The 23,580-nt window shown below is 43.7% G+C and overlaps 1 protein-coding gene across 3 annotated transcripts in view; it reads right to left on the minus strand.

The window, feature by feature from the left end:
• Positions 1-23,580, minus strand: part of LOC115197703 (tumor protein p53-inducible protein 11) — a 96,903-nt gene that overhangs the window by 45,801 nt on the left and 27,522 nt on the right. Inside the window, exon 1 of one of the 3 annotated variants that reach the window (XM_029759478.1) lies at positions 21,071-21,339. The exons of the other annotated variants lie outside the window; for them this stretch is intronic. The gene's annotated coding sequence lies outside the window, so the exon portion shown is untranslated. Of the gene's footprint in view, positions 1-21,070; positions 21,340-23,580 lie in introns of those variants that run through there. 3 annotated transcript variants of the gene reach the window in all.

The raw sequence follows: 23,580 nt of genomic DNA on the forward strand, positions 1-23,580 counted from the left end.
TCATGTTCCATTACCACCTCCATCAACAGGCCTTTTATGTCTGACAGCTAGACTTCACTGGTGCTGGCTGGGTGATGAGGGCAGTGAAGACAGTAGAAAACAAACCACCGCTCTACGTTATGACAGCTCCTTATAAAACAGAGGATTCCCTGTTAGGAGTCACATGGTAGATCACAGGTACCAGCCACTACAGTCCTACACAACACGGAGACAGGAACAATGTGCTCACGATGTGGTAAGAAGCCAGCCGTAAAATCAACAGGAGAGATAGAAATATCTTATATAATACAGTGGCTTCAGAATGTATTTATACCCCATGACTTATTCCACGTTGTTGAGTTACAGCCCGAATTCAAAAACGGGTGAAATGTATTTCTCACCCATCTACACATAATACCCTATCATGAGATGGTTTGTAAATGTATTGAAAGTGCTATGACACTCCAAATTGAGCTCAGGTGCATCCAATTTCCTTCAAATCATCCTTGAGATGCCACTACAACTTATATTAGAGTCCACCTGTGGCCAGTATTCACATTTCTTTTTTTACATGGTTTAGAAAGAAACACACCTGTCTATTTAAAGGTCCCACAGTTGACAGTATGTCAGAGCAGAAACTACACCATGAAGTCCAAGGAACTGTCCGTAGAGGCATGTATCTGGGGAAGGGTATAAAACTAGTTTTAGAGTGTTGAAAGTTACCAAGAGCACAATGGTCTCCATCATTGGGAAATGGAAAAAATATGGAACTACCCAACTCTGCCTAGAGCTGCCCACCTGGCCAAACTGAGCAACCGGGCAAGAAGGACCTTGGTCTGGGAGGACCTTGGTCAGGGAGGTGACCAAGAACCCAATGACCACTCTGACAAAACTACAGAGTATCTTGGCTGAGATGGGAGAACCTGCCAGAAGGACAACAGTCTACAGCACTTCACCAATCTGGGCTTTATGGGAGAGCGGCCAGACGGAAGCCACTCCTGAGAAAGAGACACGACAGTAAGCCTGGAGTTTGTTAAAAAGTCACGTGAAAAAGATAGCGATTTGATGACACAAATGTAACCATTTGGCCTGAATGCAAAGTGCTACGTCTGGAGAAAACCAGGCACAGCTCATCACCCATCTAACACCATCCCTACCGTGAAGCATGGTGGTGGCAGCATTTTGCTATGGAGATGCTTTTCAGCGCCACAGACTAGGAGTGGTAAGGATAGAGGGAACAATGAATGCAGCCAAATACAGGCAAATCCTAGATGAGAACCTGCTTCAGAGTGCAAACGATGTTAGACTAGGGGCGAAGATTTACCTTCCAACAGGACAATGTCCAAGTGTACAGCCAAAGCAACGGTGGAATGGCTTAGGAATGTGAAAGTCCTTAAAATATATTTAAAAAAAATGGTAGTTACTCCAGTTTCCAGCTACTTTCCTGAGGTTATCATTTAAAAACCATGACAATCTAACATTCTGCCAAAGCCCAGACTTGAATCACATTGAAAATCTGAGATTGCTGTTCACCGCCGTTCCCCAGTTAAGTTAACAGAGCTTGAGAAAATCTGCAGGGACAAAAATCCTCAAATGTAGACGTGCAAGGCTGATACAGACATACCTAAGACAACTCAAAGCTGTAGTCGCCGCCAAAAAAAAGGTACTTCTACAAACTATGGACTCAGGGATGTGTATACTTATGTAAATTAGATATCTGTATTTAAATTTACAATAAATTTGCAAAAATTTCATAAAAACATGTTTTCACTTTGTCATTATGGGGTAGTGTGTCTAGATAGGTGGGGGGGGGGGAAACAGCCATTTTGAATTTGGGCTGTAACAACATGTGGAATAAGTCCAGGGGTATGTATACTTTCTGAAGGCTCTGTATGTATGCATGCATGCATGCATGCATGCATGCATGCATGCATGTATGCATGTATGCATGCATGTCTGTATGCATGCATGTCTGTATGCATGCATGTCTGTATGTCTGTATGCATGCATGTCTGTATGTATAGACCTATACAGGGAGGTAAAATGTTCCTTCAAGCATTCACATTTGTTCTGGCTCTCTGTGTGTATCATCCACACACGCACCATAGCAACCTGCACACATTGTGTGTTGTTTTTCCCCAAATATCAGTCACACATCAGGAGGCGTTAAATGAGGAGCACCAGAGAGGGAGAGGCGACGCGAGAGGCTTTACTCCGCCCAAAATATATCCACGGAAATAATGAAACCGAATTTGGTCAACACATTTAATTGCTAATTTGCTACATGAGGTTAATTTTGATCTCATACGTTTTGTAATGGTTAGGTTGTTACAAATGCACTGATATAAGTGGACGCATGTGGCATTAAGGCAACTTTGGGAGAAAAAAATAAATAAATTATATATATATATATATATCAGAGTTGTGCCTGCTGTTCACACGCGTATCTGCCACCTCATTGGCTAGAAATAGTCCAACCCGATCTCGACTCCTCCCGCCTGCCTTCCATCTTTGAAGACATCTATTTCCATTGTCAGAGCGGTCACTCGACTATCTTGTCAATATAACAGAGAATATTTGGTTAGCACACTGACTCACTACTGCATAGGACTTCCTGTTACATGGCTGTGTTATGGCTGCTGATTGGCAGAAGGAGGATTAAAGAGTGAGTGTGATGTGTTTAGCCATGTGTGATTGGCAGAGGAAGAACACTGGTTTCCTTCTGCCTGTCCCCTGAACACAATTTCATGGTCTGTCACTTGGTCTTAGGGAGAGTGACAGAACTGTTGGAGGGAGAGCAAGGAGCTCAGCCTGAGTCCAACAATCCCAGCTGGGTCTCTTTGCATCCCACCTTCAAATCAAAATAATAATATGTCACTTGCGTCGAATACAACAGGTATAGACCTTAGCGTGAAATGCTTACGTACATGCCGTTAATCAACAATGCAGTTCAGGAAATAGAGTTAAGAAATTATTTACTAAATAAACTAAAGTAAAAATGTAAATAGTAAATAGTAAATAGTAAATGTAAATAGTCCGGGTGGCCATTTGATTAATTGTTCAGCTTGGGGGGTAGAAACTGTTAAGGATCCTTTTGGTCCTAGACTTGGCGCTCCGGTACCGCTTGCAGTGCGGTAGCAGAGAGAACATTATGACTTGGGTGACTGGGCCTTCCAGGCCTTCCTTTGACACAACCTGGTATAGAGGTTCTGGATGGCATCAGGACCACTTCTCGTTTTGACTTTTCACCTGTAAGCAGGAATCAGGAGAATAGAGTTGTGGTAAAAATTTCCCTAAAGGAAAGCCTTGTATGTGTCTCTCTGTGTGGAGTAAACGGTCCTCTGTAGGACCTGGTCCGGAGGAAGCAGAATGTCCAGAGCTGCCGACTCATTGAAGTAGAAATCTCCATCCAAATCTAGGTTACTGATCGCTGTTCTGATGTCCAGAAGCTGTTTTCGGTCATAGGAAAATGACAGCGGAGATAATGTACAAAAAAAAAGTAAAGATATTCTATAAAAAAAACACTAGGAGCCTGTAAAATGTCCACTATCCACTGCAACGCCATCTTTCTGGGTGGGGGCTGGTCTGTACAGAAGACTCTGGTATGGGACTGTCAGTCAGTCGTGAAATACCCTGGTCTGTTTGTCAGTCTGCTGGGTTTTAAAAAATTTAAAAATTTTAAAAAATACTTTATTTGAATCCACCAATAAAAAAAAGAAAACAAAAAGGATCCAGACATTTGGAAAAAAAGGTCAGTGTCTGCCTGGCACTCAACAGTACAGAAATCACCTCCTTCTCCAAACTGATAGACTGTCCAGCCAGGCTGAAAATCAGAGCAGTACCTAGCCAATTGATTTGCCCACACAGGAATTTAGCTTGTGCATGATCTAAAGTAGTACACTATATAGGGAATAGGGTTCAATAGGGCTCTGGTCTAAAGTAGTGCACTATATAGGGAATAGTGTGCCATTAGGGACTCAAGCCAGATTTCAGCAGAGCCTAACAAAAAGCAGACAGACTGAAGAGGCTCCCTGTTAACTAAACCTACATCAAGGATGGGCAACTGGCTGGCGGATCAATTTACAAAAAAAAAAAAATAAAAAAAAAAAACTGTCATGGTCTCACCTTACTGTCGAGAGTTCGTAGAATACGTCAGGTGCAATTTGGACATTTAGTTGATCATCAGCAGTTCTTCTCGTTATGTCAGTCACTAAATCACTAAAAACTTGCCGTAATCATCGAATTACCAACGGGGGGGGGGGGGGGGGCATTGCTTTTGTTAGTCACTCATATTAAAAACTGCAAACATTTCTCTCCACCCCATTGTAAAATGTGTAGAATTGTAGGAAATTAGCTGTGAAAAAAAACTGCTAATCTTTCTCTCCGCCTCATGGCAAAATGAGTAGAATTGCAAGAAATTAGTTACGAAGTTGCTAAATCTTCTCTCTGCCGTAGAATTACAGCAAACTTGCTTTAAAAACTGCAACGTTTTCTCTGCACCCCATGGCAAATGTGTACAATTGCAGCAAAGTAACTTGAAAACAAAACAAATAGTCTACACAAAACCATAAGGCCTTTATCTACAACTGAAAAATGACATTCTTTAGACAAGACTGCTTTGGGAAATACAGCACGGCAAGTGTCTACCAAATGACAAATTCAATAGACACAAAAACTGTTGACAAATTAAATGGTTCTAAAAAAAATAGGCAATGGTGCTGGAAACAGGGTTGTGGGTTCAATTCCTCTATACACTGTACAGTAGGTCCCAATGCTGCCAGTTCTGTAAGATGCTTTGGATAAGTGTTCGCTATACTACCATTAATGGTGAGAAAGAAGAGGGTACCATCAGACCCCTCAGTGCTTCTTGAGACAGCATTACAGAATCAAGAGAGATTGATTGTTCTGTTCAACTAAATACAGGAATGAAATAGCCAAGCCCTTTTCTCACACAGTTACAATCAAGAACACAATGTCCAACAGATGTACAGTACCAGTCAAAGGTTTGGGCACACCTACTCATTCAAGGGTTTCTTTATATTTACTATTTGCTGAACAACAGTGAAGACATCACACCTATAAAATAACACATAGGAGGGGTGGTATACAGAATATGGTATTTTAGCAAATAGGGCCAAGTCTATGGCAAGAACAGCTCAACTAGGCAAAGAAAAACGACAGTCAATCATTACTTTAAGACATGAAGATCAGTCAATACGGAACATTTCAAGAACTTTGAAAGTTTATTCAAAATGCAGTCACAAAAACCATCAAGCACTATGAAACTGGCCCTCATGAGGACCACCACAGGAATGGAAGACCCAGAGTTACCTCTGCTGCAGAGGATAAGTTCATTAGAGTTACCATCTTCAGAAATTGCAGCCCAAATAAATGCTTCACAGAATTCAAGTAACAGACACATCTCAACAACTGTTCTGAGGACAGAGCGTGAATCAGGCCTTCATGGTGAAATTGCAACAAAGAAACCACTACTAAAGGACACCAATAAGAAGAAGAGACATGCTTGGGCCAAGAAACATGAGTAATGGACTTTAGACCAGTGGAAATCTGTCCTTTGGTCTGACGAGTCCAAATTTGAGATTTTTGGTTCCAACTGCCATGTCTTTGTGAGATGCTGAATAGGTGAATGGATGATCTCTGCATGTGTGGTTCCCAGCGTGAAGCATGGAGGTGGTGGTGTAATAGTGCTTTGCTGGTGACACTGTCCGATTTGTTTAGAATACAAGGCACAATTAATCAGCATGGCTACCACAGGATTCTGCAGCGATATGCCATCCCATCTGGTTTGCGCTTAGTGGGACTATCATTTGTTTTTCAACAAGACAATGACCCAACACACCTCCAGGCTGTGTAAGAGCTATTTGACCAAGGAGAGTGATGGAGTGCTGCATCAGATGACCTGCCCTCCACAATCACCTGACCTCAACCCAATGAAGATAGTTTGGGATGAGTTGGACCACAGAGTGAAGGAAAAGCAGCCAACATGTGCTCAGCACATGTGGGAACTCCTTCAAGAAGACTGTCGGGAAAGCATTCCAGGTGAAACTGATTGAGCGAACACCAAGAGTGTACCAAGCATTCATCAAGGCAAAGGAAGAACCTAAAATATATTTTGATTTGTTTAACACTTTTGTGGTTACTACATGATTCCATATGTGTTATTTCAGTTTTGATGTCCACTATTATTCTTCAAATGTAGAAAATAGTACAAATAAAGAAAAACCCTTGAATGAGTAGGTGTGTTCAAACTATTGACTGGTACTGTGCATGGTCCTTCAGCACACTGATCTCCACTCCACATTTTGAGTACCTGATATTTAAATGACTTTCTGTGTAGGAGTATGTTAAAATACACAACCCAGAACAATAACAGAATATTTGAATGGTTATTTGTAAAACCAAAATAGTCTACCAAATTGTATTTGAGATTTTTTTTTCCCCCAGGTCTGACACACACACACACACACACACACACACACACACACACACCTCTAAGGACTCGTTCTGTCCTGCTCAAGCTGTGCGTATCATCCAATTCCCATTGGCTATTCACAGTACCAAATTGGATCAGACAAGGAAAACCAATGACCTAAAACGACAACATCCGATAGCAGAGTATGTCAAACACACATACGTGCCATTGCACAGCAACCATCTGAAGAAGAGGGGGGGGGGGGGGGGGGGGGAAGGCTTTCAAATACACACTGTCCCTAATGGTCTAATGGTCTCCCTGATGTAGAAGTTCTAGGTTACTGTGGAAATGGCAGATGTCAACCCGTTGCCCGGGTAACCATTGTTTTTTTTAATGACCAAAGAGAAGGCAGAAGGAAGATAAACATCAGAGGTGCTCAACTCAAGTTCTGTAAATGCATTGTTGGGTGCCCTAACACAGGAGTAATGTAATAGGCAAAAAAAAAAAACGCATCCATTTGCACAGCAACCATCTGTAAAAGAAAAAAAGAACAGCCTTCCACTAGACTCCCTGGCCATGTCCCCGGTGTAAAAGAGAAGAACATTTACATTTTAGTCATTTAGCAGACGCTCTTATCCAGAGCGACTTACAGTAGTGAATGCATACATTTCATACATTTTTTTCTTTTTCATACTGGCCCCCCGTGGGAATCGAACCCACAACCCTGGCGTTGCAAACACCATGCTCTACCAACTGAGCTACGGGTTGGTGTGGAAATGTCAGCTGTTGCCCGAGTTAACCGTTAAATAACAGACACTAAATGAATGGATCTTATGAAACTCTTTTATTAAAAAAAATGAGGAATTCCTACTCCTTTTGTCATCTTTCTATATTTTCTTTCAACAGGTAAGAAAAAGAGAAGGATTGACTTGGAAAAAAAGGTAGAAGGAGAGTGAGTCAGAAAGGCAGTGGATGGGATTCCAACCCACACAGACTGGTATGAAGTGTGATAGGTACCATTACATACTGACCACACAGCTTGCGTTATGTGCGCGATGGTTGCAAAATAAATAAAAAAATGTACACATACATGTTATTCAATCATTTCATCCAAACTGCTTGCGCGCATCTTCGTGACCAGGCGCTAAAATAGAACTTGGTTATGTTTTAATGCTTGACGCAATGCAAGTCCCGCCTCTCCTATCTCATCATTGGTTTTTAGGAGCATATACCCACCTGGGTGATTGAAAGATGAACACACTCCAGTCCAGTTGGTGGTGGTAATGCACCTTATAGTTCCTTGCCAACCGCCATATAAAGTCCAAAGAAGAAGACGACGACGACTGAAGGAGGAGAGATGACTAGAAACTAAAGTTGGTTGACCGTTTTATCTGTGGATTAATTGTCGGAGTAGAGGACCTTGTGCATTTCAGGTAAAATAACAACTCAACGTTTATATCCCAGGACAAATTAGCTAGTAACAGCAAGCTAACTAGCTAAATTGCCATGAATGTTTCGACCCGTCTCCAAATTAATATAGTTTGTTTTGATATTTCAACATGCGTGTGATGGCGCACGTGTGTGTACCCGGTCTAGTCAGCATGTTAGACCACCACCTCAGGTATAACATGTCCTGAAGGTTGTAATTCTAACCATTAGACCACCACCTCTGGTATAACATGTCCTGAGGGTTGTAATTCTAACCATTAAACCACTTCAGAGATGGTTTAATAATGACATAAGAGAAAGCAGAGGATGGAGGAAAGCCAGTACAGGGCCAAACATACTTAATGCACATCCCCTTTATACAATGTAGGCACACTATACACAATGCAGGTATGACCATACTGTACAAACAGATACTAGAGCAGTACACTTCCATAGCTGGATAAGGGTAACCCTAGACTACCATAGCTGGATAAGGGTAACCCTAGACTACAGCATTACCATAGCTGGATAAGGGTAACCCTAGACTACAGCATTACCATAGCTGGATAAGGGTAACCCTAGACTACCATAGCTGGATAAGGGTAACCCTAGACTACAGCATTACCCTAGCAGGATAAGGGTAACCCTAGACTACAGCATTACCATAGCAGGATAAGGGTAACCCTAGACTACAGCACTACCATAGCTGGATAAGGGTAACCCTAGACTACAGCATTACCATAGCAGGATAAGGGTAACCCTAGACTACCATAGCTGGATAAGGGTAACCCTAGACTACAGCATTACCATAGCTGGATAAGGGTAACCCTAGACTACAGCATTACCATAGCAGGATAAGGGTAACCCTAGACTACCATAGCTGGATAAGGGTAACCCTAGACTACAGCATTACCATAGCAGGATAAGGGTAACCCTAGACTACCGCATTACCATAGCAGGATAAGGGTAACCCTAGACTACCATAGCTGGATAAGGGTAACCCTAGACTACCATAGCAGGATAAGGGTAACCCTAGACTACAGCATTACCATAGCTGGATAAGGGTAACCCTAGACTACAGCATTACCATAGCTGGATAAGGGTAACCCTAGACTACAGCATTACCATAGCTGGATAAGGGTAAGCCTAGACTACAGCATTACCATAGCAGGATAAGGGTAACCCTAGACTACAGCATTACCATAGCTGGATAAGGGTAACCCTAGACTAGATAGCAAGGAACAGTACTGTACCACCTCAGGTAACCTCATACCATAGCATGTGTTGGATAAAACAGAACATTTAGTCCCACTTGGTAACCCTACACCAGTAGACTAAAATGGGCACACACACAAAGACAACACCACTGATCTACACAGTACTCCACGTGAGCGTTGCCACATCATGTCAATAAAAAGGGCACTGAGTCACACACTATCCGGTCTGCAACGTGTGTGTGTGTGTGTGTGTGTGTGCAAATACACCCTATCAAACCCAGCTAGCTACGGTGACATGCAACACACATATTTGTCAACAGCAAGTCTGAAGAGAGAGAAAAGTGAAAAGTTTCACATCCACGGCCACTTTGACAGGACTGAGGATCACGGCGGAGAAGCTCCCTCCTTCATGTGTTTCACTCCAAAACAGAAGCCCTAGTCTTCCATGAGAAAGAGTGTAATTGCAGCAGCCACAGTCTCAGACAGGATGCTGGCAGCCGGCGCCTGGAGAAGGGGGGGGGGGGAGTGTACCAAGTCATCTGCCACGGCATGCCATGGCAGCTTGCTGACAGCTCACAGAGCTTCTGTTCCTACTAATACGCCTTAACGCGTGAACAGCCAAGGCATCTTGTCCCCCTGACTGCTGTGGACGGATGATCTTTTAAAATCGTGTGACACTTGCCGCTGTGGGAAAACTCAATCAATCATGTCACTAACCCTGATCTGAAGTGAGGGTTTTTCCATTAGAATACGCAAGGGCACACAAAGCGCGCCTTAAGGCTTTGTAGAATAGCCTTCCTATGGATAGAACCTGAAACGTAGATCAGTGTTCATCATACACTTCATACAGTCCAGGTTTAGAAAATCAACAGGAAAATACCCCCAGGATCTTGTTCTTTAGCTTTTCAAACCATCGTTAGGTTAAGTTATTGTAAGAAAAAAAATCTAAAGAAATTAAGGTGGGAGTGAAGACTGAGCCCTGAGGTGCCCCCTCCTCCCCATCTACCCCCACACTTCCTTTCAGTCTCATCCAATCCCTGCTTGCTGTGCGGAGGCGCTACCCGGTTGCTAGGCAGCCCGGCCGGATGACGGACAGGGTTTTCGATTGAGCACGCTCCCTCTGCGTCACCGAGTCGTTCTTAGCATCAACAGGATTAATTAGCTGATTGAAGGACAGACACACTGAATCAGGACGCGTTTCGATCCACAGAGGATCTGGGGGTCTATCATGTCTGTCACGTATCGAGTCCTGGGTTGGTGCATCGCCGCTAACACTATTGTAGTTTGGTCTAACCAACTGTTGAAAAGCCACGGCACATACAGGGGAGCTTCTAGACACAAATGCTTTTAAAAAATTAAAATTAAAAAATAAACAAGTTCTTTTACGTGGTTATACGCAGAACAGATGTTGATTGAATGAGTATTTTTATTCTTTAAAAATGTATTCCTCTTTTAATGAGTTCACACACACACACACACACACACACACACACACACACACAGGGGAACAATAAAGTGATTAAATCAACAAATCTATTAAAAAAAACCTTGTCTGCAGAACACAAGCCATAAATAGGCTTATGCTCATATTTCTTATGCTCATATTTTTTTTATGCTCATATTGCCAATCCTGCCGATGTAAAAGCTTAAATCATCCGAGATCTATTGAATGCATTATGCAGCTGGTATAAAAATCACACACGCGCTCTCTGTTCCACTACCCATAAACCAAATAAGGCGAGTAACTGAGGTGTCAAACTGCATTAATGACCAATAAAACAGTGTTTGCTGTTGGTTAAGGTCATCTATTTAGAGTTAAATACTCGGAGAAAGAGATTTCCACTGATTGTTGACAGCACCACGTTCCTGTTAATTAAAGTTGTCCAATAAGAAACTATACTTTTCCGAAACGTGCAGCTTTTGAAAACGTTTTTGCTACGCCGTTTCCTAATGAACAATACCCAGGTTTATTTAGTATTTCACTCAATTAACTTTCCTTACTGCAAAATACAATCAAATGTATTTATAAAGCCCTTCTTACATCAGCTGATGTCACAAAGTGCTGTACAGAAAACCAGCCTAAAACAGCAAGCAATGCAGGTGTAGAAGCACGGTGGCTAGGAAAAAAACTGCCTAGAAAGGCCAGAACCTAGGAAGCAATGCAGGTGTAGAAACAGGTGTGGAAACAGGTGTAGAAACAGGACCAACACTATTCATTTCTTCTAACAGATCTGTCATTGCTGTTTCCAAGTTGCCCATGACCCTCATTAGTTGTCATTGATTGAACTAGGTGCTTGTGATATGGGCTAAATGTGTTTCACAGTAAAGTGGTATTTAACAGTATTTTTACATTGATGAGTGTTAAAATTTAACCATTTTAGTCAAGTTTTAGGTCAGTAATTTTAGTCACAGTTCATTTGGCTTCGTTCATTGTTAAAGAGACGCAAACGGATCTTCGTTCAAAAAAGAAAATGCGAGAACCATGAAAAAATATATTGCTAATATCTAATGTCAAGCCTTAAAAATAAGGTACCTTACCGCTATGTCAGATGTTGAAATATGCGATTCAAAACAAAAACTATGTGACCAAATAATTATATTTGCTTGGACCAGAATTATATGCTCTCCCCACTATTCGCTGTTTCTGCAGTGAGGATTCACCATCTTCACAGAATGATTTTGTAACTTTCCTACAGATAAAATCGTTGAGCGAGCCAAATTAAATGGCTCCCAGCGAGCCATCATCATTCACTGACTTCAACCAGACACACACACACACACACACACACACACACACACACACACACACACACACGGGAGAGTGTTTAGCTTTTTCGTGCCCTGATGGCATTTGTGTTGCTCACTGAAACCTGATTAGCGAGCTGCAGGGCTCTTACAGATACACAATAATGGGTCGTTCCACCTAAATAGGATTTAACACCCACCACCTCAGATTGTTCTGAAATTGTTTCTGTAGCTGGAAACAGATAAGATTAGCATTCCTGCAACATCATTTGATTGAAATATAAATTTGATGTCTGAGAAATTAAGCTAATTGATTCCACCCAAATTAGCCATTTAAAATTAATATAATATTCAATAAATACAGTACATGAAATCTTGTTTGGACACAAAACAATAAAAAAAAAAAAAATATGAGTTCGACATGAAGATTCCAAAGAAATGGTCAAAAACCCACCCATTGACCCACCACACCAATCCCAACTCAACAACGAGTACCAGTTCTCTCTGTCTGACAAGTAGTGTGGAGTTGCGGCTTGGAGTATTGTTTCTTCATTCTATGTAATGCATTCTCCATAAAATTTGGTGATTTTATTTTACCCCAGTTCAAAAGAAAATTTCTAATTGAAGTTGTTAGGTTTATGTCCCATCCTACAACCTGATATTACCAGGTTCTGATCACTAAATTGTGCTGTTCCTGCTATTAGGTGGTAAAGTATGGCCTTATTTATATTACAGCATATTGGATGACTGTCATTCATATTCCATTCACCCAGTTCAATGTAACATCGATAGGTTTAGGTTACTGTCATTCATATTCACCCAGTTCAATGTAACAGTGATGGGTTTAGCTTACTGTCATTCATATTCCATTCATCCAGTTCATTATGGGGTATTGTGTGACCTAAAAAAAAAATCTAAAATTCAAGAAAATGTTAAATTCTGTCTAATGTGGAAAGTCAAAGGGTTAAATACTTTGTGTAGGCACTTTACTTATCAGTGACAGGCCATCACCCCAGAGTGGGAAACCACAAGTACTGTTGCTACAGTATCCTTTATGAGTCGCACAAGAGCACACATTTTTATAGCAAAAAGGCTATACCATATCTGAGCCATGTTTTACATATTGGAATTCACACACACACATATATTGCACTTTTTTTATTTTAGCGTTGTTGAGTAATGGTGTTCTCATTTATGACAATCCAAAGTGTTGTTATTCCTGATAGTGATCTCACCAGGCATTACATGACTAATGATCATGGAGTCCAGTGGCGGTCAGTGCCGTTTAAGATGAGGGAGGACTCTTTTTCTTTTGGAGAAGGGCCTTATTTCTATTACAGCATATTGGACGTCTGTCATTCACATTCACCCAGTTCAATGTAACATCGATAGGTTTAGGTTACTGTCATTCATATTCACCCAGTTCAATGTAACAGTGATGGGTTTAGGATACTACATGATACTCTAAATGTTCCCCTGTACCCATCATGAGGTTCCCTCAACCTAGCCTATGAATGAAAGTTTACAACGTAGGTGCACACAGGTAGAAAGGAATTAAAACAATCAAGATGACTGAGTGATACATTCAATACCACCTTGCACTCTTCCCCACATCTAGCTGACCTACTGTAGGTTGTAATCCTTAGTCTAACATTAGCAAACGAGTGTTTCTGTTGGACAAATTCAGGTATGTTTATCCCCATTTCGTCCCGTTTGCTTCCGTTTAAGAAAAGTTCAACAGAATTGGCGGTATGAATGCACCCCTGAACACAGGTCCCGTTGCTCGTAATATGTAACACGTACACACAGTGCATTCAGAAAGTATTCAGACCCCTTGACTTTCCACATATTGTTACGTTACAGCCATAAACTAAAATTTATTAAATTGTTTCTTTTCCTCACTCAATCTACACAACGATTGCATCGCCTGGTTCACCAACTACTTCTCAGATAGAGTTCAGTGTGTCAAATCAGAGGGCCTGTTGTCCGGACCTCTGGCAGTCTATGGGGGTGCCACAGGGTTCAATTCTTGGGCCAACTCTTTTCTCTGTATACATCAATGATTTCGCTCTTGCTGCTGGTGAGTCTCTGATCCACCTCTACGCAGATGACACCATTCTGTATACTTCTGGCTCTTCTTTGGACACTGTTAACAACCCTCCAGACGAGCTTCAATGCCATACAACTCTCCTTCCGTGGCCTCCAACTGTTCTTAAATACAAGTAAAACTAAATGCATGCTCTTCAACCGACTTACAATATGTGGACAACTACAAATACCTAGGTGTCTGGTTAGACTGTAAATTCTCCTTCCAGACTCACATCAAACATCTCCAATCCAAAGTTAAATCAAGAAATGGCTTCCTATTTCGCAACAAAGCATCCTTCACTCATGCTGCCAAACATACCCTCGTAAAACTGACCATCCTACCGATCCTCGACTTCGGCGATGTCATTTACAAAATAGCCTCCAATACCCTACCCAATAAACTGGATGCAGTCTATAACAGTGCCATCCGTTTTGTCACCAAAGCCCCATATACTACCCACCACTGTGACCTGTACGCTCTCGTTGGCTGGCCTTTGCTTCATAATCGTCACCAAACCCACTGGCTCCAGGTCATCTACAAGACCCTGCTAGGTAAAGTCCCCCCTTATCTCCGCTCACTGGTCACCATAGCAGCACCCACCTGTAGCACGCGCTCCAGCAGGTATATCTCACTGGTCACCCCCAAAGCCAATTCCTCCTTTGGCCGTCTCTCTTTCCAGTTCTCTGCTGCCAATGACTGGAACGAACTACAAAAATCTCTGAAATTGGAAACACTTATCTCCCTCACTAGCTTTAAGCACCAGCTGTCAGAGCAGCTCCCAGATCACTGCACCTGTACATAGCCCATCTATAATTTAGCCCAAACAACTACCTCTTCCCCTACTGTATTTATTTATTTATTTAGCTCATTTGCACCCCATTATCTATATTTCTACTTCGCACTTTCTTCCACTACAAATCTACCATTCCAGTGTTTTACTTGCTATATTGTATTTACTTTGCCACCATGGCCTTTTTTTGCCTTTACCTCCCTTCTCACCTCATTGGCTCACATTGTACATACTTATTTTTCTACTGTATGTTTGTTTTACTCCATGTGTAACTCTGTTGTTGTCGAACTGCTTTGCTTTATCTTGGCCAGGTCGCAATTGTAAATGAGAACTTGTTCTCAACTTGCCTACCTGGTTAAATAAAAAATAAAAAACAATACCCCATATCAAAACAAAAACAGTTTATGTTTGCTAATGTATTAAAAACAATGAAATATCAAATTTACTTAAGTATTTAGACCCTTTACTCAGTACTTTGTTGAAGCACCTTTGGCAGCGATTACAGACTTGAGTCTTCTTGGGTATGACGCTACAAGCTTGTCACACCTGTATTTGGGGAGTTTCTCACATTCTTCTCTGCAGATTCTCTCAAGCTCTGTCAGATTTGATGGGGAGCGGCGCAGCACAGCTATTTTCAGTTCTCTCCAGAGATGTTCGATCGGGTTCAAGTCTGGGCTCTGGCTGGGCCACTCAAGAACAAAATCAGAGACTTGCCCCGAAGCCACTCCTGCGTTGTCTCGGCTGTGTGCTTAAAAAAAAAAGATTTTCAAAACAAGCACATTTCTAAGTGACCCCAAACGTTAAACAGTAGTGTATATAATTTTTTGGGAAATATATAAGCAAAAGGTGAGATCAACTCCATATTAGTGCCCCTGATTTTTGAAGGAGATGTTCGACAGGCGTCCACATACTTTGTCATGTAGTGTATTTTCATAACTGATAAAATAATTCAGTCTGCTATAACCTATAGATGATATTCTTCCCATATGAACATTTATTTTAGTCCATATAAAAGAACAGCTATAAATGTTGTAATGGAAAGTAGCAAACAGAAACATTGTTACAAATTCTTTCATAAAAGACTGAGAAACAAAAAGGCAATAGGGAAAGGGGGGGGGATACCTAGTCAGTTGTACAGGGAAAGGGGGGGATACCTAGTCAGTTGTACAGGGAAAGGGGGGGGGGATACCTAGCCAGTTGTACAGGGAAAGGGGGGGGGGGATACCTAGCCAGTTGTACAGGGAAAGGGGGGGGGGATACCTAGCCAGTTGTACAGGGAAAGGGGGGGGATACCTAGCCAGTTGTACAGGGAAAGGGGGGGATACCTAGTCAGTTGTACAGGGAAAGGGGGGGGATACCTAGTCAGTTGTACAGGGAAAGGGGGGATACCTAGTCAGTTGTACAGGGAAAGGGGGGTACCTAGTCAGTTGTACAGGGAAAGGGGGGGGATACCTAGTCAGTTGTACGGGGAAAGGGGGGGGGGATACCTAGTCAGTTGTATAGGGAAAGGGGGGGATACCTAGTCAGTTGTACAGGGACAGGGGGGATACCTAGCCAGTTGTACAGGGAAAGGGGGGGGGGATACCTAGCCAGTTGTACAGGGAAAGTGGGGGGATACCTAGCCAGTTGTACAGGGAAAGGGGGGGATACCTAGTCAGTTGTATAGGGAAAGGGGGGGATACCTAGTCAGTTGTACAGGGAAAGGGGGGGATACCTAGTCAGTTGTACAGGGAAAGGGGGGATACCTAGTCAGTTGTACAGGGAAAGGGGGGATACCTAGCCAGTTGTACAGGGAAAGGGGGATACCTAGTCAGTTGTACAGGGACAGGGGGGATACCTAGCCAGTTGTACAGGGAAAGTGGGGGGATACCTAGCCAGTTGTATAGGGAAAGGGGGGGGATACCTAGCCAGTTGTATAGGGAAAGGGGGGGATACCTAGTCAGTTGTATAGGGAAAGGGGGGGGGATACCTAGTCAGTTGTATAGGGAAAGGGGGGGGATACCTAGTCAGTTGTATAGGGAAAGGGGGGGGATACCTAGTCAGTTGTACAGGGAAAGGGGGGGGGGATACCTAGCCAGTTGTACAGGGAAAGGGGGGGGATACCTAGCCAGTTGTACAGGGAAAGGGGGGGGATACCTAGCCAGTTGTACAGGGAAAGGGGGGGGATACCTAGTCAGTTGTACAGGGAAAGGGGGGGGATACCTAGCCAGTTGTACAGGGAAAGGGGGGGGGGGGCGATACCTAGCCAGTTGTACAGGGAAAGGGGGGGGATACCTAGTCAGTTGTACAGGGAAAGGGGGGGGATACCTAGCCAGTTGTACAGGGAAAGGGGGGGGGGGGCGATACCTAGCCAGTTGTACAGGGAAAGGGGGGATACCTAGTCAGTTGTACAGGGACAGGGGGCGATACCTAGCCAGTTGTACAGGGAAAGGGGGGGGGATACCTAGCCAGTTGTACAGGGAAAGGGGGGGGGGGCGATACCTAGCCAGTTGTACAGGGAAAGGGGGGGATACCTAGTCAGTTGTACAGGGAAAGGGGGGGGATACCTAGTCAGTTGTATAGGGAAAGGGGGGGGGATACCTAGCCAGTTGTACAGGGAAAGTGGGGGGATACCTAGCCAGTTGTACAGGGAAAGGGGGGGATACCTAGTCAGTTGTATAGGGAAAGGGGGGGGGATACCTAGCCAGTTGTACAGGGAAAGTGGGGGGATACCTAGCCAGTTGTATAGGGAAAGGGGGGGATACCTAGTCAGTTGTACAGGGAAAGGGGGGGATACCTAGCCAGTTGTATAGGGAAAGGGGGGGATACCTAGTCAGTTGTACAGGGAAAGGGGGATACCTAGTCAGTTGTACAGGGACAGGGGGCGATACCTAGCCAGTTGTACAGGGAAAGTGGGGGGATACCTAGCCAGTTGGACAGGGAAAGGGGGATACCTAGTCAGTTGTACAGGGAAAGGGGGGATACCTAGTCAGTTGTACAGGGAAAGGGGGGATACCTAGTCAGTTGTACAGGGAAAGGGGGGGATACCTAGTCAGTTGTATAGGGAAAGGGGGGGATACCTAGCCAGTTGTACAGGGAAAGGGGGATACCTAGCCAGTTGTACAGGGAAAGGGGAGATACCTAGCCAGTTGTACAGGGAAAGGGGGGATACCTAGCCAGTTGTACAGGGAAAGGGGGGATACCTAGCCAGTTGTACAGGGAAAGGGGGGGATACCTAGCCAGTTGTACAGGGAAAGGGGGGGATACCTAGTCAGTTGTACAGGGAAAGGGGGGATACCTAGTCAGTTGTACAGGAAAAGGGGGGGATACCTAGTCAGTTGTACAGGAAAAGGGGGGGATACCTAGTCAGTTGTACAGGGAAAGGGGAGGATACCTAGTCAGTTGTACAGGGAAAGGGGAGGATACCTAGTCAGTTGTACAGGGAAAGGGGGGGATACCTAGTCAGTTGTACAGGGAGGGGGGGATACCTAGTCAGTTGGAAAGGGGGGATACCTAGCCAGTTGTACAGGGAAAGGGGGATACCTAGTCAGTTGGACAGGGAAAGGGGGGGGATACCTAGTCAGTTGGAAAGGGGGGGATACCTAGTCAGTTGGAAAGGGGGGGGATACCTAGTCAGTTGTACAGGGAAAGGGGGGGATACCTAGTCAGTTGGAAAGGGGGGATACCTAGCCAGTTGTACAGGGAAAGGGGGGATACCTAGTCAGTTGTACAGGGAAAGGGGGGGATACCTAGTCAGTTGGAAAGGGGGGGGATACCTAGTCAGTTGGAAAGGGGGGGATACCTAGTCAGTTGGAAAGGGGGGATACCTAGTCAGTTGTACAGGGAAAGGGGGGATACCTAGTCAGTTGTACAGGGAAAGGGGGGATACCTAGTCAGTTGTACAGGGAAAGGGGGGATACCTAGTCAGTTGTACAGGGAAAGGGGGGATACCTAGTCAGTTGTACAGGGTAGGGGGGGATACCTAGTCAGTTGTACAGGGAAAGGGGGGGGATACCTAGTCAGTTGTACAGGGAAAGGGGGGGATACCTAGTCAGTTGTACAGGGAAAGGGGGGGATACCTAGTCAGTTGTACAACTGAATACCTTCAACTGATCAGGCTGTACAGCTGGCTTCAGTTTCCCTGCCAAATAGGCTACAAGGAAACTCAACACATCTTGATGACAATGAGTGCGTGTCGGGGGGGTAGTTCCTTCCACAAACAGGTCCTCTACACAAAGACACTCGAGCCTGTAAGAGCCCTGCAGCTCGTTAATCAGGTTTCTGTGAGCAACACAAAATACCACCAGGGCACAGGTGAGTTTACACAGCAACAAAGACCTAAACACAGTCTCCCGTGAATGTCTGCGTGTTTGACGACAGTGAACGATAAACTGGTCTCAAAAATCTGTGAAAAAGGGTTAGCCTGACGACTCACACTAAATTCGTTCCGCTGCGCTGTCGTTCGCTACATACTTCAGTCAGACTGCCATTGTTGAAGTTGTTTGTGGTGATAAAGAACGTTGTACAAAACAGTCATCAGCAATTAGATTGATACTCTGATTAGTTGGAGACGATGAATTCTCACCCCCCCCAGTGTGTTCTGGCTCTGACCCATCAGGCCCCGAATGTGTTGTCATTCGGTGACGGGTCGGGGAGGTACTCGGAGATGAAACTAAAAATGTCCGTGGCCACTACGTAGCGTTTTGGCTGGAGCAAGGAGTCTGAGTAGCCAGGCAAGGAAAAAAAAAGTTACAGATGGGGCACACACACACACACACACACACACACACCAGATAATCAATGCTGCACCACAGGCGAGTGATGCCATGTGTCCTTATCCAGTCAGACAAGAGGTAATGCTGGAATATTTTATTCGTTTGAAATTAGCAGCAGCCAGAGGTTGTCCCTTATAGATAGTTAGCATCGTCAAAAAGGGATCGAGAATTGTTGTTTTCCTTGGAAAATAGGACTTAATAAGCAGAGGAGACAGAAAGCTATACTGAGAGGCGCTTTAGCTCAATACTGAGAGGCGCTTTAGCTCAATACTGAGAGGCGCTTTAGCTCAATACTGAGAGGCGCTTTAGCTCAATACTGAGAGGCGCTTTAGCTCAATACTGAGAGGCGCTTTAGCTCAATACTGAGAGGCGCTTTAGCTCAATACTGAGAGGCGCTTTAGCTCAATACTGAGAGGCGCTTTAGCTCAATACTGAGAGGCGCTTTAGCTCAATACTGAGAGGCGCTTTAGCTCAATACTGAGAGGTGCTTTAGCTCAATACTGAGAGGCGCTTTAGCTCAATATTAACAAATAGTGTTTAAGAAGAAAGGCCTGTACTAAAAGCTGCAACATGTGACTTTTGGGGGGGGGGGGGGGGGGGCCGAACAAATTCACATGGAAACGTGATATCAATGTCACTCTCATTGAACGCAAGTCTAAGAAGCAGGTCTGTTCTATGTGTGTTATTTCTATGCTTCCTGCTTTTATATTTCTTTTTTTCTTTTTTTTATCTTTTACTTTCGGTTTCCTACACCAGCTTCAAAACAAGCTGAAAGTACAATCATTTTTGGTTAAGGTAAATACAGTATTTCACACAGCTGTTTTTTTAGACGGTACTATACTCGCTTCGTTTTGTCACATAAACTGAAATTAGCAACCAGGAAGTGGAGTGATTTTGTTGTTGTTGCATAGTGCCTCTTTAAAAAAAGGTTATGGGTGAAAGAGGTGGGGCTGACATTCATGATTTATTTGAATAGAGATAGATGAAAGCACATTGAGTGTGTTGCATCACAATGTGTGTGTGTAAAGCTTGAGATTTGTGTTGATAACCAACCCGTCTTCCTAGATGTCAGGATCAAACGATATTGATCTCTACACAGTAAACACAAACACACAGCATTTCAACAAGGGCTCTACGCTTTAGGAGAACAATAATAAAAATATAGAAAAATGAAGGATTCTAGCTTTTTTCTAAGTGTTATTAAAATTCCAGGTGGCACAGTAACATATCTAAGCGCATATGTGAGTAAAAAAAGCCTGCACTGTAGAGCCCTGATTTTATCTACTTAGTGTCAATCTGACGGCGGCTGTGGTTAGCAGGGTTGTCTCCGTTGTGTTTTAAAGCCGAAGCCTTTTTTTTTTGTAACCACGAGGGTTTGAATAATTTGTCCCAGCAGGTGGTCTGGTTGTTCGCCCATACATTAGCATGCATCTGCATTCGTCTATTCATACTGTCACTCAAGCAGAAGCCTTTCAAAATATATTCTGAATTTGTTACTTTGAAACAATAACAGGTTATATAATAGAGGAGTAACTTATTGCTCGTCTCAAAACAGAGACGACTTTTTAAAAAAAGGCAGAATGAACAATGGTGTCGATAACGTCCATGAATATAGTTTCTAGCTAACATATTTACCTGACGTTGTCTTGAATAACTAACATCGGATGTCCTGTAGGTTAAAGCAACGGATGAACACATCATCAACATGTAACACTGTTTTTAAACACTGCACCCGCAGAAATCAAAAAACACTGAAATTCTAGCTCTGCTGTTCTGATTGAGTTGGTCAGTCAGGACTTGTTTTTTGGGGGGGTTTTTGCACAAAAACAAAAGTAAGCACTTTGGCAGACTGGCAGCAGACATTAGTGACGACTTATGTCTGAAAGGCTGTGTTTGTACTTGTCCGTCGGTACATTGCTTGGCAGTTTAGCAGTTGGCTTTCACATCAGGATTGAGTCATCAGGCATCAGATCAACACCCTACGCCTGCATACCAGGGGAGAGTGTGTATCACGGGGGGTGACGACAGGATGCCAACTGTGCCTCTTGGCCTGACCATGGTTGTAAGTCCAGCCTGTGTGTGAGATTCCAACACTACTCTTGTGGTCAGCGTGTGCACACAGGGAAGGGTCATGTTCAAACAGGAGAACAACAGACTGAAGAAGGGAGAGGCTACCTGGACTTGTTGGATTGTGATAAATATTCAATATTTATCACAATTAACACTAGAACTTCAGGGCCTCATGCAACCCCCCCCCCCCTTTCAAACTACCACAACATTCTAAACAGTGTAATTAATACATTTCATACATGCTAAAAATCGCAAAAATAATAATTTGGTTGCATTTATGAAAGTCTTGGGTAACAGAATATGATTATTTAAAATAACAAAAGCATTTAATACTTTGTTACTGCAGGCTATATGTAAACATAAAAATGTAAAAAAAAAAAAACACTAATTAAAATGTTCAATCATTATTTGTTGAGTGCTTTGTTACAACTATGAAACAGAAAGCATGTGGTGTTGGAACACGGTAAGAGCTTTTTATTGAGTCTATTAAAATGCAACATGTTTCAAGTTAAACTGTAGTTAGTTCGCATCCTGTCTAGTGAATGATTACTGTAAGTATTAATGGACTTTAGGTCATGAAACTGTGTGTACTAATTTAGAAAGCATGACCTAATCAGAGAAGAGGATATTCAAAAAGGGGGGGGAGAGGAGGAGGCAGGGGGGGAAGAGGAGGAGGCGGGGGAGGCAGAGGCAGAGGAGGCAGAGGCAGAGGCGGCAGAGGCAGAGGCAGAGGCAGAGGCAGAGGCAGAGGGAGAGGCAGAGGGAGAGGCAGAGGGAGAGGCGGCAGAGGCAGAGGCAGAGGCGGCAGAGGCAGAGGCAGAGGCGGCAGAGGCAGAGGCGGCAGAGGGAGAGGCGGCAGAGGGAGAGGCAGAGGCAGAGGAGGGAGAGGCAGAGAGGAGGGAGAGGGAGAGAGGAGGGGAGAGGGAGAGAGGAGGGGAGAGGGAGAGAGGAGGGGAGAGGGAGAGAGGAGGGGAGAGGGAGAGAGGAGGGGAGAGGGAGAGAGGAGGGGAGAGGGAGAGAGGAGAGGAGATGGGAGGGAGGAGATGGGAGGGAGGAGGGGAGAGGGAGAGAGGAGGGGAGATGGGAGGGAATGGTGTTCAACGCCCTGCTGTTGAACACCACTGAGGGATCTGGGTGAGCTGTGCCACTGAGGGGGAGACCACACCAAGGACGAGAACTACAAGATCATTCGAATTCAAGTGAACAGGAGCGTTCACACGACAAACGTTAACTACCGAGAGAATGGGTAAGGAGCGCCATTGTTTGGATCACCTTAAAAAGCCATTTTATCCCTGACCCTCCCGCGATAAAAAAAAAACGCCTTTGACAACCGGTCAAAAACTCCATTGAAGCATTCTTGGTTCCAGATGCGCAAGGCCGTTTGAAGAGGAGAGGCAGAGCACATTGGTCTAATTATCAGACGATTTGGGAGAATAATGATCCACGACAAAACAGCGCACATCAGTATGATAAAAGGAAGTATTTTTTCTAATGGTAACCTAATAGGTTGTATAAAGCTTCTAAAACATCTCCTCTTTGCCCAATTACACACCTGACTTCGCCACTACCCATCAGCCATTCCTCTTTGGATTCCCAGGAAAAATCTTAAACTACAATAGCATATGGAACATGAATTCAAAAAACAGGAGCATTTGAGCGGTTATTCAAACCAGCCTACGTCACTGTAGGTTACAGCCGTAAAACAATGAACCGTGTACTCGCTTGAAAAGAGCACAGTGAGAAATAAATAAATAAAAAGATCCAAACCGAATTGACACCTATGAGAAAACATTTGTTTTTTTACTATGACAAATGAACACAGCCCCAAAAAGAAAGTCTGTGTTAGGCCTGTTACTGACATGCTACCGCATACAGGATGAATTGATCAGTTGGTTTGACGTGCCGTAGACCTATAAAAACAATACACGTTCCTCTAGCGTGGCAGCTCGCTAACCTTTTATATAGTCATGTGAAACGTATCATAATAATTATCCGTTATCGTCCGTGGTCGTGGACCGGCCCCTGAGCACCGTTTGACACTAGTCTCCAACATCTGTCTGTAGCTGAAAAATGAT

Source organism: Salmo trutta, chromosome 7 (assembly GCF_901001165.1).
Source record: "Salmo trutta chromosome 7, fSalTru1.1, whole genome shotgun sequence".
NCBI lineage: Eukaryota > Metazoa > Chordata > Actinopteri > Salmoniformes > Salmonidae > Salmo > Salmo trutta.